The following is a 15145-nucleotide window of genomic DNA, read 5'->3' as shown; positions in this document are numbered from 1 at the left end:
CATTCCCCCTTGTCCTGTTACTACATGCCCTTGTAAAATGTCCCTCTCCAGGTTTTTTGTAGGCCCCCTGTAGGCACTGAAAGCTGCTGTAAAGTCTCCTTGGAGCCTTCACTTCTCCATGCTGAACTATTGTTTACATTTTTGTTCACATATCCACGCTTACTCTGTGAACTTTTGGTTTAAAGACTGCATCCCACACTTCTAGACATTGTCTTGTTTCCTACTGTAGTGTCCCCAGAAGTGTGTGAGAGTGTTGGAAACTTGGATTCATACTGACCTGGTTCATCTTAGGATCACATCTCTGTGCCCTCTTGGTGAAAGGTTCTCTATGGTGTAAGGCAAAAAGCAGGTTCCTATGGACTTTGCTGCTGAAAAACAGTTAGAAAATCAAGACTTTAGGGACTGGAGACAAAATAGAATGAGAAATGGAAACAGAATTTTATCCCTAATCTATGTAATTTTGATAATATTCAAGTTAAATACATAATGTATGTGTATCCAGTCTCTTTGAGTCATACAGTTGCTATTATAAGGTGGGAAAAACAGGGTTTAATCCAGTGCTATCAAGTAGGTTTACAATAAATGCTATGTGTTTTCACAATAGTAAGGTGTGCACCAGACAAGCAACATAGACCTTCTGAAGTTCAAGGTTTCCCTACTGCTAGAAGAGGACAATATCTGCATGTTTTATTTTGTATTTGTACAAAATATTCCCTTCATTCTTTATCCTCTATATAACTAGAATATGGTATTTTTGGTAAGAATTCATGGGTGAGGACTCTGAACTTCTCTCAGGGCCTCTTCTTTAAATGCAACCAAATATACTGTCATGTGTAAGAATTAGGTATCTTTTCTTGTACTTATGAATGACTAAAACTACTGCCTGCCCATGATCCCAGACATTATTCTTTCTCTATTCAAATTAGCTTCCTCCTTCATGTTTCGTTTTCTTAATCTCTTCCCAGTGTTGCATTTGCAACCCAGGTGAAGTTGTTGATCAGTTGCCCAAGTAACCAGAGCCGATATTGCTACAGCAGTCATGGAAAGATGAAGTGCCATGAAAGCTTTTTGACTAGTACTTTCCTAACTAGATTGTAAAATGGCCAATTCTGCTAATAATCTAATTTAAACTTCAGAATTCAGGTCCATATTACTGCATGGGTTTGCTTTAAATCCTTGTTGCAAGATTTGCATTCTTTTGGTTAGCAAAATAAACCATGGAATAGAAACCTCTCTTTTTATAAATGTCTATAAAATAAAAACTTTGAAATCACACTTTATATGTGTATTTATCTATAGATATATACATTTTAATGAAGATTAGTCAGTCCTATTCTGAGCTGAATCTAGTGATTTGAAGTCTGGGTTTTTATGGAGCACAGTAAAAAGTGCAGTCACTTTATGTGTAGACACCATACCAGTGACAGGGATAGTTTTAGAAAAGTGTGATGATAGAGAGCAGTGATGCACAATAATGCCAGATTATGCCACCCACGTGGTACCACTTGACACATGAAAGATATCTTTGTAACATCCAGGTGAATAATAATAGGTTGCAGTCTCTTCCCTTCTTCTCTCCCTTGAGATCCAGAGTTTCTTGTGGGGGATATGTCAGCTGTAACCAAAAATGTGAATGAAGAGACAAAACTTCAGTTATGCAGCACAAATGTATGTAGATTACCTTTATTCTTCTGATTGAGAAGAGCATTTTTTCTCTTAAAAACATTCTCTCTTTCAAAGGGTTTTCATTCTACTCCTATGCCAAACAACCGGATATAAAACATAAGTTACGGATTCAACAAGTCACAAGTAGAGTTGTGTGGGTACCTTAGGAATAGCGTTATTCTAAAAAAGAAATTATGTCCACATGAGCTGATAAAAAGCAACCATAATTTTTGTGGGAGCAATGTCATAGAATGGTTTGTGTTGGAAATGACCTTAAGGAACCATCCAGTTACAACCCCTTGCCACAGGCAGGGACACCTTCCACTAGATCAGGTTGCTCAAAGCCCCATCCAGCCTGGCCTTGAGCACTTCCAGGAATCAAAGACCACTACTTCTGTTGATGTTTAGTCTTTTATGACATGGGAAAAACTTTATTGCCAGCTGGTTGGCTTGCATTTCTCCCCAGATTGGAACAAAATTCAAGCTTCTCTGAAAAAAATAAAGGAGAAAAATAAGCTTTGGGTCAAAAGAAATATGTAGATGGGGAAGAATAAAAAAGTAATTGAGTATGCTAAGTCTGGTTCAATGCAAGAGGTTTATTCAGACTTTTTCCAAACACGATGTTAATTAACATCTCACAGAGGTTATTTTCTAAAGGGAAAATAGCTTAGGCAAAGCAACAGATGGTATAGAATAGTTTATGTGGAATTTTCCTTCTAGGTGAGCTAGGTTTGCAACACAGTACTCTGTTGCATTAAGGAATGTTTTATTGTGTAGCACAAAGATGATGAGCTTTGACAAGTTAACATATTGCCATTGAATAAAGGTGTTATATTCATTTAATAGAAGGAGATATATATGTTATTCTCACACTCTCCTCAGTCTACAGAGGCACTACCAAGAACACTGAGAGAGGGTTCTACAAAAAAGAATTAAAATAGACTGCACTTGTTGAATCTATCTTTAGCTGCTATCTTCATTTAGTATTTGTGAAATATATTAACATCACATTTGACAACCTGTAATGGCAAGGGATGCACCTTAGGACTATTGCTGTTTGTACTCCCCTTTCTTCCTGTACCTGGGGGAAACTGCAATATGCATACTTAAATGAATGGCTCAAATTTAAGGATCTGAATGTGTCATGCAGGCCATTTAATTATATCAAGCTGGCCAATGAACATGGCTTGGAGGGAATGAAAATGCATTCTGTATGCGTGAAAGGCAGCAGATGGATTTATTGACTTCAGATGTAGTCAGGGGACACAAAGTGACATTTATTCCTTAAGAACCATAAACAACAGAATTCACTAGTCTGTAGCTGCGCACTAATGAAACAGATTGTGACTGAAAGGTTTAGCCTCTTTACGGACTTGCATTTAATTTAAATCAGTTATCACTGGGCTCAATGTTTATGTTTCTATCCCTTTAATCTGATTCTTTGCATTTTTTTGCATTTTGTTTTGATTATTTTTGATGAAATGACCTGAATTTGGAATCTGTTCTGTATTAAAGGTTACTGAATTCCAATTCTCCTCCACCTCAATGAACTTTTTATTCTTTCAGGAAGAAAATCTAAGAATCAAGTCTGTCTGACATTGTGTTCAAGATGTGGATGTTATGTACAGCAAAACGTAATGGATGGACGCTGAGCACAGGCAAAGAAAGAACACAAAATAACAAGATTGCATTGACCATTATCCATCAGAAAGTTGTCTGGCATGATGCCTCTGCTGCCTTTCATGTCTCTCTCTAATTTTCTCCTGCCTTGAACAAACAAAAATAGGTATAATAGCTTTGCTTGTTTTTCCTGTAGTTTCTAGGTTTACACACCTCTAATATTTTTTCTAAACTATTTTTCCAGCTTTCTTCAGATCAAGATACTTTTAAACTTTCATTATATCACTCTGAAGCTCTTTTAATAATCATAATCTAACAAAAGTACACAAATGAAACACCTCACCCTTAGGACTGAGCATAAACTATTTATACTGCATTTTATGGATGCCTAAAATTCACTATGCAGTACTGTAATCCATGCATAAAGAGCTAATTTCAACTTCATTGCCTTCCATGGAGCTGCAGAAATTATACATTTAGTTTGATGGTTGTAAGAGTGTGAAACAGAGTGTCTTTCTTACATTCTCATTTATTTATGTCTTCTTGTATTCACTTGCTTACTTGAGGTGGAAAGGAATTGGCATGGTTGAGTGAATTAGAACGCTGTATGTGAAAAAGGAACCTATGCACTCTTTTCACTTCTTTGCCGATGGGACGGCATGCAGAGAACACCACCAACTGTAACATATGTATAGACAGCACAATTGCTGTTGGATACTCTGCTCAGCTCCCATCTTCCCTTCCCTATAACTAGCCTTCAATAGATTCCCATTTGTGTTTTCCCTCATTTGAAATGTCATCTCATTCCTGCTGCTCGGTTCCACCAGTGTACCTCACTCCTCATTATTTCCACTTCCCTTCCCATCAGGGACGAATAACTACATGCACTGGCCTCTTACATTCTAGCACCAGTCCCCTGTGGTAACCCTCAGCAGCTCACACATAGACTTTGCCCTGGATATTTCAAAACCACTGGCTATGTGGAATCAGGAGAAAACATGAAAGAAGATGCCACCCTGCCCAAGTACAGAAGGTGAAGAGTGATAAAGACCAATGGTGAAGAGTGATAAAGTCTGACTTCTTAACAGCAAAGCAGGGTTGGTGTGATGGGACTGATCTTTCCTGGCACACCTGTGGCATGAACTAGCTTTGAATGGATGACTGAGGTCTTACACTTCCCCTCCCTTCTACATTCAGCAGGAGAGTTGATTAAAAACACAAACCAAAACAAAGTGGGAAAGTCAGCTGATAAAATCAGTAATGAAGCGCCTTTCTTTTGCCGTTTGTCCTCATTTCATTTGCTAAGCAAGAATTTTCATCAATCCATGTGGTGCCTTCATTTAAAAATGTTCCCATTCTCTGACAGCCGCAGCTTCCTCTGCTTCAATTCAATGTGTAAAATTGATATCAGCACTAGGCAGGCTCTGCATGCTTTTACCCTCTGATCTCAGAGGGAGCCTATCTTATCCCTGTAACTGTGGATTACCAAGGCTCACCAAGAAATTGGAGGCTACAGAAGCATGTGGATAACCTTTTTAGACAGGTCTACTTCAAAGGAGTTGTATCTGAGATAGTAAGATGTAAGTGAGCAACGTGTTTTATCTCACAGCAAACAACCAGCTTATGAAAACAGTAAAAAAAAAAAACAAAACAACCCATGAAAAAAAGTCATCCTACAGCTTCTGCACAGCTCTGTTTCAGTAACATTTTGTAGGAAACACTGGCTCAAAGCAAAGCTGGCAGCTCTCCTTCCCTGCTCCAGGAAGCCTTCTCTCTCTCAAAGGCACTGGACTTAAGCCTGAGAGGGCTTGTCTTCACTCTTCCTGGAAGATGTGAGTAGGGGCTCCTTCACTCTTCCAGAGGCCAAACAGAAAGATTTACACAACTGGAGGGAGCAGAGTGCCTGAGGGCTGCTAGGAGCTATAGTGATATTTATTTTCTCCATTAGCCTAGCAGGGTTTGGTTTGGTTTTCATTTTGTTTTGTTTTGTTTTCCTGTTTTAATGGTATGGGAGGTTCTGCAAAGTTCTGTGTGTGAGTGTCATATTTTTCCCTGAATCTGTTATAGGTGAGTTGGTGAAAGGGGTTAACTGTATCCCAAATACCTAGAATAATCGATTAATCATTGCATCGTTAGTAGCAGCAGCAATGCTTTGCACCCCTTTAGACATCTGGTTTTCCAATGATTTCTCAAACAGAATGTATTTCTTCTTCAAAGGGTTTGAGTGGTGGGGTGTTTTTCTGCAGTCTGGTACTGATAGGTGTCTGCTCATGGAGGAAATATAGATCAGGCATTTGGATGAATGTCTTCTTCTCCTTGGGGCCCATACTGTAGGATTCAGTTCTCTGAAACTAAGAAGGATGATGAAAGGAGATCTGCTCACTGAAGAGCTTTGGTGCATTGGGAAGCAGGATTTTCTGCTTTCCCCAAGAAAATGACTTCACCCAGTAGTTCAAAGGTATATGGCTCATAAACAGACACTGATGATGTATGGATCAAGTTTTCCTTCCTATGGCAGTTGTGAGAGTGATGCTATGTGAGGTGGAAAAAGAGCTTGCAGCATCCCTGGGCTTGGCTGGCATAATGCTTTCCACTGTTAGGGATACCAGGGTGTTGTTGTTTGAAAGGTGTTTGGAAATACAGTAGGGAAATTCCTTTAAATACATATTAATTATTTTGCATGTCCCATGAAATCTGAACACAGCTTTGCCACACCAGAGAAGGAAGGTATGCAGAGAGGATCGGAGTCAAATAAGTCATGTTCATGCTGACTGACTTCACTATTTATAGTCTGCATGGGTGGGAAGTAAAAGGTAATGTGTTAAGCCACTAAGAAGGGTTACTACAAATGAAGAATATAAAGACATATCAAGTAGCTTCCCATCTAATGAGCAGCAAGCACCTGTAGTTGGGATGAATCAGGAGGAAAGAACAGGCCTTAATGAGAGACTGGCTCAGACTGGGCATCTGCACAACAAGACCATATTGAGTTTGCACAGACTACCTTGATTTTGGCATTTCTTACCTCTATGACTGTTTCCTTTTGTAGCCTCAGCATTCTTTTAAGGCATTTATTCCACCGTATGCAATGCACAGCTCATATTAGGAACTTAGGCAGCTTATTTATGGAGGCACAGTCTGTCACTGGAAACACTGAATACCATGTGGGTTAAGGAATGTTAAAGAAGAGTCCCTTGAGGGACACATGGCTGGTATTCCCTGGAAAGCATCCTGAAGTATTTTTAGCTATGTATTTTCTCAATGTGGGATGAAAATAAGCAAAAAAAAAAAAAAATAGGCATGATGTATCCTGTGTGCTGTGTGACTGTCTGAGAGACTGCATTCTGAAACTACACGAGAATGGGAGCCCCTGCACCTTCTGGTAAAAGAAGAAAAAGGCCATCTGGTTTATTGCATATTTTTATTAAGTGGTGCTTCCAGAGGTCTGCAAAAGGATGCTCCAAAAACTACCCAGTAATGTGAATTTTGTGCTTTGAAGACTTGGCACGCAACTGTTCTGGATATATAGAGGTTAATGACTCTCCATAGACACCTAAGCTTTTGTGGAGTCACACAATAAAATCAGTGTGAAATTTAGCAGATCAGAAGGTGACACTCCCCTGTCTGGGACTGTTCTATGCCCTGAAATGTGTTTTTAAAATTCATTTTCGAAATGTAGAGTAGAACCTGATCTGGCTTTCACAGGGGCAAGTTCAGCTACTGCCATGAAGATCAGTGGGATCATTCCAGATTTCCACCACAAAAACTGCACTCACTACATGTCCAGACTTCTTGTTACCTACATTGTAAATTCTGATATTGTAATTCCTTCTTGTCCAAGGCATTCATGCTTTAAAATCAGGCCACCAGAATTCCTTCCTGTACTGACCATGCTGATGCCTTTATTGTTTGGTTTTACGGAGTATTCCCTTCCAAGCCAATATCAAGTTCATCTTTGTCACTGCGCCTCCTTCCAGCTTTGAAAAATAATACAATCATTGTGGCCCAACTTCCAACCAACTCACCTTTATGGTTTCTAAAATTATTCAGGCAGTTGACGAAGAAGTTAGTTCATTCTTGCAGGTCATTCATATACTATGATTACTACCATCAGTAATATTAATTGGCATGCCTAGTTCATATAGCACACTCCCAAGCCCTGAACTTGATGTAGGTCAAATGTGAGGGGATTTAAAGTCTTCCAAATAATGGTCTACGTCTAAAGAGACACAACTTGACTTTGAAACAGGAAGTTCAAAGGAAACCATCCTTACCTCCGGCTGTTTTCCTGAAAGTGTTCCTGTTTTGGCTGGAGATTTTTGTTTGCTTTCTTTTTTTTTTTTTCCCTCAGGAATCAGTGGCAACTTCAAATGTATCCCAGGGATTGGCAGTACAACCGTTTGTGGCTGGAGAGCAGGCATGATGAGACTCCTATTCAGTGTCTCTGTTTTAACTCTCAGTTCAGCTTAGCTCTCAAACTGTGGTTTGGTGATACTACAGTGAATGTGTTTTTTGAGGCGCTTAGTGTGAGATCTCAAAGACATTGTAATCATAAGAATGCAATATACTGGTACAGAGTCACTCCACTGATTCAGATTTGTTAACAACATATTGGAGAGATAACTTTGTCCTGGCAGATTTAATGTAGAGCCTCTGTCTAAGCAACTCTTAACTTCATGCTGTCTTCCTGCAACCGGCATAAAATCAACATAAAATTATAAAGCAAATGTAAACACTGTGCTGTGTGCTCTGGCTAAACCAACCGGAATGGAATCATATGCTCTTGCCTGATTTTGATTGAATTTGTACTGCTGCATGTGGTACAACTGCATAGAGCTGGTATTAAATGATCACAGAACAGCCGTCTCAGGAGTCTACCAAAGCAACAACTCTGTGGTTAGAAAATTAAAGACATTTCATCTTAGCATCTGCTCTTTGCTTAGAATTACAAACACCCTCATCAGTGGAAGCTGTCATATCTAATAAATAGACATCTTCAATCATTATCATCTAGGATGTCATTGGGAGCATAAGATAGAAGATGCAGAAAACATGCCTTAGCTGTAGAATTCTTAATGCTCTGCTTTTTATAGTGACCCAGACTTCCTCTAATGACAAAATATATTGCTTTTAAGTCAGGATGAGGATATTTGTATGCCCCCATTTGCTCCAATAGAATATTTTTTTTCTAACCTACAGAAGATGTATCATATTTCTATGATTATAAACTCAGAAGACTCCCTGGTGATTATCTGGTTAGTAGAGTTTGTACACTGTATATACTATAGAGGTCTTACATTCCTAGAATACTGGTGGATGGTTGATTATTTAGTTCTCTATAGAGCAAGTCATAAGATGCACCTGAGTTTGAAAGAGAACTTTGTTTTAAACAACGCCCAGTGTTTTGTTTAGAAATTTTGAACCACAAACCTTGGTATGTTATTCCAGTTATTAATTTAGCCTTGCTTTAAAATCTTTTTTTTTCCTAATTTTAACCTTAGAAGAGGTAGAATTTCCAATAGCTTATATGTAAAGTGAAGAACCCCCTTGACCTCTTTCCTGTTCTGACACCTCCAGGCTTTGATTAAGCCATCTCTCAACTTCTGTTGTTAATTAGGATGCCCTGATCTACTTCAACTACAAGATTGTTTTATGGTCTTTCAGGTGCTTTGCAGGCTCTTCCTTGTACCTTTCCTAAACAATAACAATCTGTCTTGGACTGTAGGCAATAGCACCAGATGCCATACTGCAGCTGTATTTACCTCAGCACCAAGCACAGAGGCAACATCACTCACAAGTGCCAGAAATTCTTCTGTTCGTAGACCCAATTCTACTCATAAATCAAACTTACCATTTGATTCTGGCTGTAGAACTTACACAGCTGATAAATCACCATGACCCCTACGACCTTTTCAAAATCAAGGCATCCCCTAAAGAATCCCTCATAAAGATAAGTGTTTCTTACAGACTTTGTGCTTTTCCACAGCTTTGCATTTGGCTCTTTCAAAATATGTTTGCCTGTAGTTCATCTCACCAGCCAATCCAAATGATTTATTTCAATGATTTGTCCTTTTCATGGTTTACCATCCCCTCGGCCTTCATGACATCTGCAATTATTGTCACCTAAAGGCCGCCCGTCTCTGATTCCTTCTACTTGTTTCCATGGGATTCAGATGCTTTCATCTTAGAAACTAGTGCCTAATAAATACGTTTGACCAGGAACTGCTCAGTCCCTTTTAGGTTCATCAGGTTGGTACTTTTCCATTCAAACCACAGACCTTTCCTCCTGGCATAGCTTCATCCACAGCTCACAAACCCCTCTAAGTTTCACAAACCTCACGCAGGAAAAAAAGTTGTAAATCATATCCCTGTTCCTATACTTCATGAAGAAAAGCATAAAGCAAAAAGCATCTCCAAACTTTGTCCTTGATTTACCTTTTTGCTATTCATCTGGTCAAAAATGCATTTGCTAATCCCCACTGCCTTGCTCCACCCTTCCTGGGCAGGGAAGAATTAGCTCCTCAGGTATTTCGCAGCCCTGCGAATCCATTCATGGTGCCACAAGCAAACGGACTTACCTTTCACTCTGAGCAGCATCCCTGCTATACCCCCTAGAGGGGCACACAGGAAGGCCAAACACACCTTCCCACCAGCCCATCCCCTCTGTGCAGAGAGCTGCAGGACCCCACCAGCAGGCATCCTTTTTCCACCCAGGGACAAGAGTTTTCCATTCCATCATTGTAGGAAAAATTTCATAGGTTTTGCTTCACCTTCCTGTGAAGTAACATTTTAAAGACCAGTCAAATTTCCTAGAATTGGGTATTACCTAGAATTTAGTTGGTTCTAAAACTGGTCCTAAAATTTCCTGTAATTTGGTTCATCCTAAAATACCAAGGAGAAGAGAGAAGTATACATGCCTGGATATGCTTTTTTTTTGGCAACAGTAATGTGAATTGGTAAATTCTTTTAATAAATGACTTACACCTTTTAGCCATAGTAGCAATGCATGCTTGTTCCTTACACCTCTTTCTAGTACTAATAATATACAAAACTTTAACTGTGCAGATGTTCAGAAAGACAATCAAATACTCTTTTTCCCTAAAAACAAAGCTAAACATCATTCACCTGTGGTAAATGACAAGATGACAGTAAACCTCAGAACATACTACTTTTAACATGAGTCTTCAATAAAAGTGTTTATGATACTCACTCCTGTACATTTCAGCTTTATTGATGTAAAATACACAGAAATAACCCTTCTATTTACTTTTTCATATATCTAGACTAAGCTTGGTTATGTCTAGCCATGTTAATTTGGAGCTGTCCCATACACTATGGCTGTTTCATGAATTAAGACTCTAAATTAGAAGTACAACTTAGATAAGGTTAAAGTAGCAAAACTGTATTTTCTTTTCTTCTAAGTCATGTGTCATCCTCTCTTTATTAAAAGGTAAAATAGTTATGCAAACCATATGATGGGATCCCTTGAAATTAAGGTGGGAATGCTGTTAGAGCAATGCCAGAATTTCAACTCCACATTAAGTATGTTAATAGGCTCTATGAAAAACTTTGCAGAGCAATTTATTCCTGAGATAACTGAATTTAAATCACAGGAATTAAAGTAAGAATTCATTTAATCTTGTTATACTTGGCTAAATTACTGAAAGCTTCATTTTGACTTAATATTAGCATTTGTGGAGTTACTGAGTATTTTATTTGCTACTGTCAGAAAAATGCATCATTTAAGAAAAGTAAACAGACACATCCTTCATTCTGTGCTCTTTTTCTCACAGCCATCTCTCTTCCTTCCTTTCATGCTTTCTCTATAGATCAAATATTTCTCTTCTCAAATCTGTCAATTTGCAGGGCTCCCCACTAAGAGTATGTGCTTTCAGCATGTGAAATAAAATATGAAAGTGAAATAAATGGGACAAACTGCATGCTTAAAAGTAAGCACGTATCTCACTGCCCTGGCCACAAAAATGCTCTGTGGTTTTGAGCACTACACACAACAGCTCTTGTGAAAACTAATTTTTGCTGGTTTTTTTTTTTTGCTATGACAACAATATTTGGGTCAGTATTCTTTAGCTCATCATCAAAAAAGATCAGGACCACGGCCACGAGTCCATCTTACTTATTTGGGATGACCACATGGCTGCATTTATTCTCTCCCACCACTTCAATATGTTGCTTCTTCCTTTCACTTGTACCAGCAATAAAAACTCCACTGGGATATCTGTCTCCTTCTCTTTCCTCTATTAAGCAGGAGTTGTTTTCTGGTTTGTTGTTTTTTTTTTTTTTAAAAAAAAAAAAGACTTGTTTTAATTTTTAGTTGAAGTGTGCTATGATAGACTGCAAGAAGAAAATAGGAAATTTACACAGGAATTTTGCATACTGATTTGCTGTAATTGGAAAGCTCCCTAACATTGTGCTTAATAGAACACATAAAGAGGTAAAAGTAATGGGCTCCTTCTCAGTGCCACATTGTTGGGTGGGCTAAATTCTTTCCCTTTTCCATACAAATAATTTTGCCAACTGTTTTCTCCTTTTCTAACCATTAGGAGGAAGGCAAGGTTCTTCCTCCTTCCCCCCTCCCCATTTTGCCATTAGAAACCTCTAGTGATTTAGAGATGATTTAAATAAAACATTTACTTTTGTTCTGAGCATTTTTGAAGTAATGCATTTATTAATTTGTACATGACTTTATTACATTGGAAACCCTCATGATTAATTGCTTGTTCCTATTTTAGAATAACTGTTAAAAGTTGCATCTGCAAGGTCTGAATGAATTCAAAGAAGCAAATACTTAAATTTGTGCCAGGCTTCCAAAAGTCTTTAACCACAAATTAAAAACTCCACCAGAGGTATTTGGCTCATATGTAAAAATGAGATGAAGATACAACCTGTGTTTAATTGGTTCCGTTCTTGTATTATGAAGTGAAACATTCAGAAAGGAGAAAAAGGAGGAACTCGGGAATTACTGATCCATCACAGGAACTCTGTTTTTTCACAAAATAACAATAAAAACTGTTTCGTCATAGAATCATAGACTGGTTTGGGTTGGAAGAGACCTTAAATATCATCTAGTTCCCACCTCCCTGCCATGGCCTTTACTTAGAAGATAACAAGGAGGGTTGTAACAAATACAGGTTTTTCAAGGACAAATAATGTCAAACAAAACAGGCCTGTGGATGGTGTAGATGCCATGTATATCGATTTACTAAAGCTTTTGACACTGATGTGATATTTTCCTAGGAAGCCACATTTCAGGTGAAATTTCCCCTGGAGCTCACAAATCCAGCAACACACCATTCACAGGAGGAAGCCCTGCTTCACACACAGGCTGGAAGGATGCTTCAATCCTCATTAATGGTCAGGGTGCTCATCCAAAGAGCATATTCATTACACCTGGACAAACCCAGGCTAATGTTTTTCTAAGGTGAAGCCTCAGCTGGAGCATGGTGCCTGATAGGCCCTGCATGTTAAGTGAGACACTGGCAATGCCTTTGGAAGTGTGAGCTGAGAGGTCAATGATGAGAATGAAATTGGGCTGGTTTAGGGTAGAAATGTGTGACAACAGCCTCCAAATGCATGAAAAGGTATGAAGCAACAAGGAATGGGTTCTCCATATACATGGGGGATGAGATAAAAACTGCAGCACAGCAGATTTAGGTCATTCACTATCTACATTTTCTAGGGAAGATACATAACCCTGGTCATCAGGGTTTGGACTGGCAATACCAGTTGAGGATAATTTGGATACAGTTGGTGCTGTCTCGGGCCAAGTGATTGGAGTAAATGACTCTTCCCAAAGCTATTTTTATGAGACCATCCATGTCAAGCTAGAATGGCTCAAATTTGACTCAGCAACATCTTTAAGTAAATGTATTGGTACATGCCCTCAGCCAGGGTCACTGGCCAAGGCCACAGCCATCTGTGCTTTCATGATATTTTTCTGATGATTGTCAGGGTATCTCTTGAAACTTCAGCAGCAAGTCAGGGTGGCCAAAAGGCTGGGATGACAAACACACACCTTCTAGAGGTCTCTGAATGAAGTCCATAAGGGAAAAGACACTTCAGCCCCGTTAGACCCTGGTCCTGCCTCTTGGAAGGAGGCACTGTTTTGGTTGTCCACACCAGCATGACAAGCAGCAGATGCTGATACTGGGAGGGGAGAACTGAGAAGAGGAAATAGAAGTGGTGGGAGGGCAACGAAGTGGCATATGGATTGTTCTTCCACAGCTCTGCTGCTGCTCCAGGGAAACACTTTTTCCCAAGGTTTTCTTCTCACTGTGATTTCTTTCTTCTGAAAGCTCTTCATTTAGAAAACAGACAAATTTCTGCCAGCTACATAAATAATTTCCCTCTTGTAAGACCCGGAACTCCAGGGAATTATTTAAAAGCATCCTGTCTCTTACAGGTACATGCAGAAGTGGCTATTAGAGTAACAAGAGGAATAATAAAAATGCAAAGAGAATGTACGTGGTGGAGAACATCTGTGGATGACAACTGTAGGCTAAAAACATTTTTCGGTACCTTGCTAAAGGTTCCAAGCATCAAGCATGGTAAAATGGGAGAAATACAGAATTTCTACAATAGTTTGGAACAGAAAGTAGTGGGCTTCAAGGCAGCGATCAGGACTTTGTGTATAGTTGCTGCTGAAAGAATATACCTTAATATTTTAAATGTTTTTCTGAACTCATTCTGTTGGTTCAAGGAAAGATTACCAAATTGAGGAGCATGTGTGTTTTCCTCTGCTTTTAACACATTTATCATTTTAATGACCCACTGCAGGTTGTTACTACCTGTATTCCTGGCAGGAACTACCCAACTACCTTGTTGCTGAAATCCTGCAAAATTATTTAACAGGAAAAAATCCAGCATATTTACAATGAAGAGAATGAAGAACAACTTTTCCTTGAGGAATTTACTCAAATTAGGCTTGCATACTATGTGCCAAGAAAAGAAGGAAGATTCACATTAGCATAAATTGATGAAAATCAGGGTATACTCTTTATGTGATACACTGTAAATGCAATGCTGGTGGAAAAATAAGAAAAAAAAAAGTAAAAAGCTCATTCTTGTAATTTTTTTCTACTTCAAATTAGAAAAAAAAAAAAACAAAACAGTTCATTTTTTCCCCACCAGGGAGTGGAAATACTTAAAGAGGTGGGGACTTCCTTGTGAATGTCTAAGCACAGCATTGGCATCGAAAGCTGTATGTTTCTGTGTGTCCAATATATCCAAAATATTTTGCTTAGAAAAGGCAGGCATGTGTTACTATTTGTAATGTGCTTCATGTAAAAAAAATGTCAATAATGAAACATTCCCTTCGTTGATCCAGTTTTCACTGAATCATTAAAGGCAGGGAACAGAAGAGACAGAGGGAGATGAGGCATCACTGAACACAGTAGATGGAGCAAACTACCAAGAAATTCAACCCCACATGTCTGGACTAAGTAGGCAAACTTGAAAAGAATAAAACCCCCAAACAATCCAAACAAACAACATGACTTGGAGGAAAATCAGAAAATTAGAATTAAATGAAAACAACCCTCAGGCTGTGCTGCTAGGAGAATCACTGTCTATTCCCAAACTGGTTGTGAAGACCTGCCTTCAGTGAGCTCTCCTCCCAACCCAGTGTTCCCATCTTCTCAAGGAGACAGTTGGTCACCCCTTGTTTCACAGCAGGCGGCTTCTTTACCCCTCGCTAACAAAGCTTATCCTTGCCTCGGGCCTGACTTAGTTCCCTCACCCTTCTGTATATGTGGCAGCATGACCCTGAACAACCACAAAAATAATCCTGTGATTCTGACATCTGTCCTCAAATTCCACCTTGGCTTTGACAGAATTATGTTTT

General features: G+C 39.0%; 1 long non-coding RNA gene across 1 annotated transcript; it reads left to right on the top strand.

Moving 5' to 3' along the window:
• Positions 1-5247: 5247 nt before the first annotated feature.
• LOC134173122 (uncharacterized) lies at positions 5248-14848 on the top strand. The gene is made up of 3 exons (XR_009968136.1): positions 5248-5743; positions 12541-12657; positions 13255-14848. It is a non-coding gene; the product is annotated as an uncharacterized LOC134173122 (long non-coding RNA).
• Positions 14849-15145: the final 297 nt, after the last annotated feature.

The sequence above is a fragment of the Pezoporus occidentalis genome, unplaced genomic scaffold (assembly GCF_034315485.1).
Source record: "Pezoporus occidentalis ecotype Australia unplaced genomic scaffold, CSIRO_AGI_Poc_V1 ctg5, whole genome shotgun sequence".
Classification (NCBI taxonomy): Eukaryota; Metazoa; Chordata; class Aves; order Psittaciformes; family Psittacidae; genus Pezoporus; species Pezoporus occidentalis.
The sequence above is the reverse complement of the archived record's forward strand: the minus strand, read 5'-3'. Positions and strand labels throughout refer to the sequence as shown.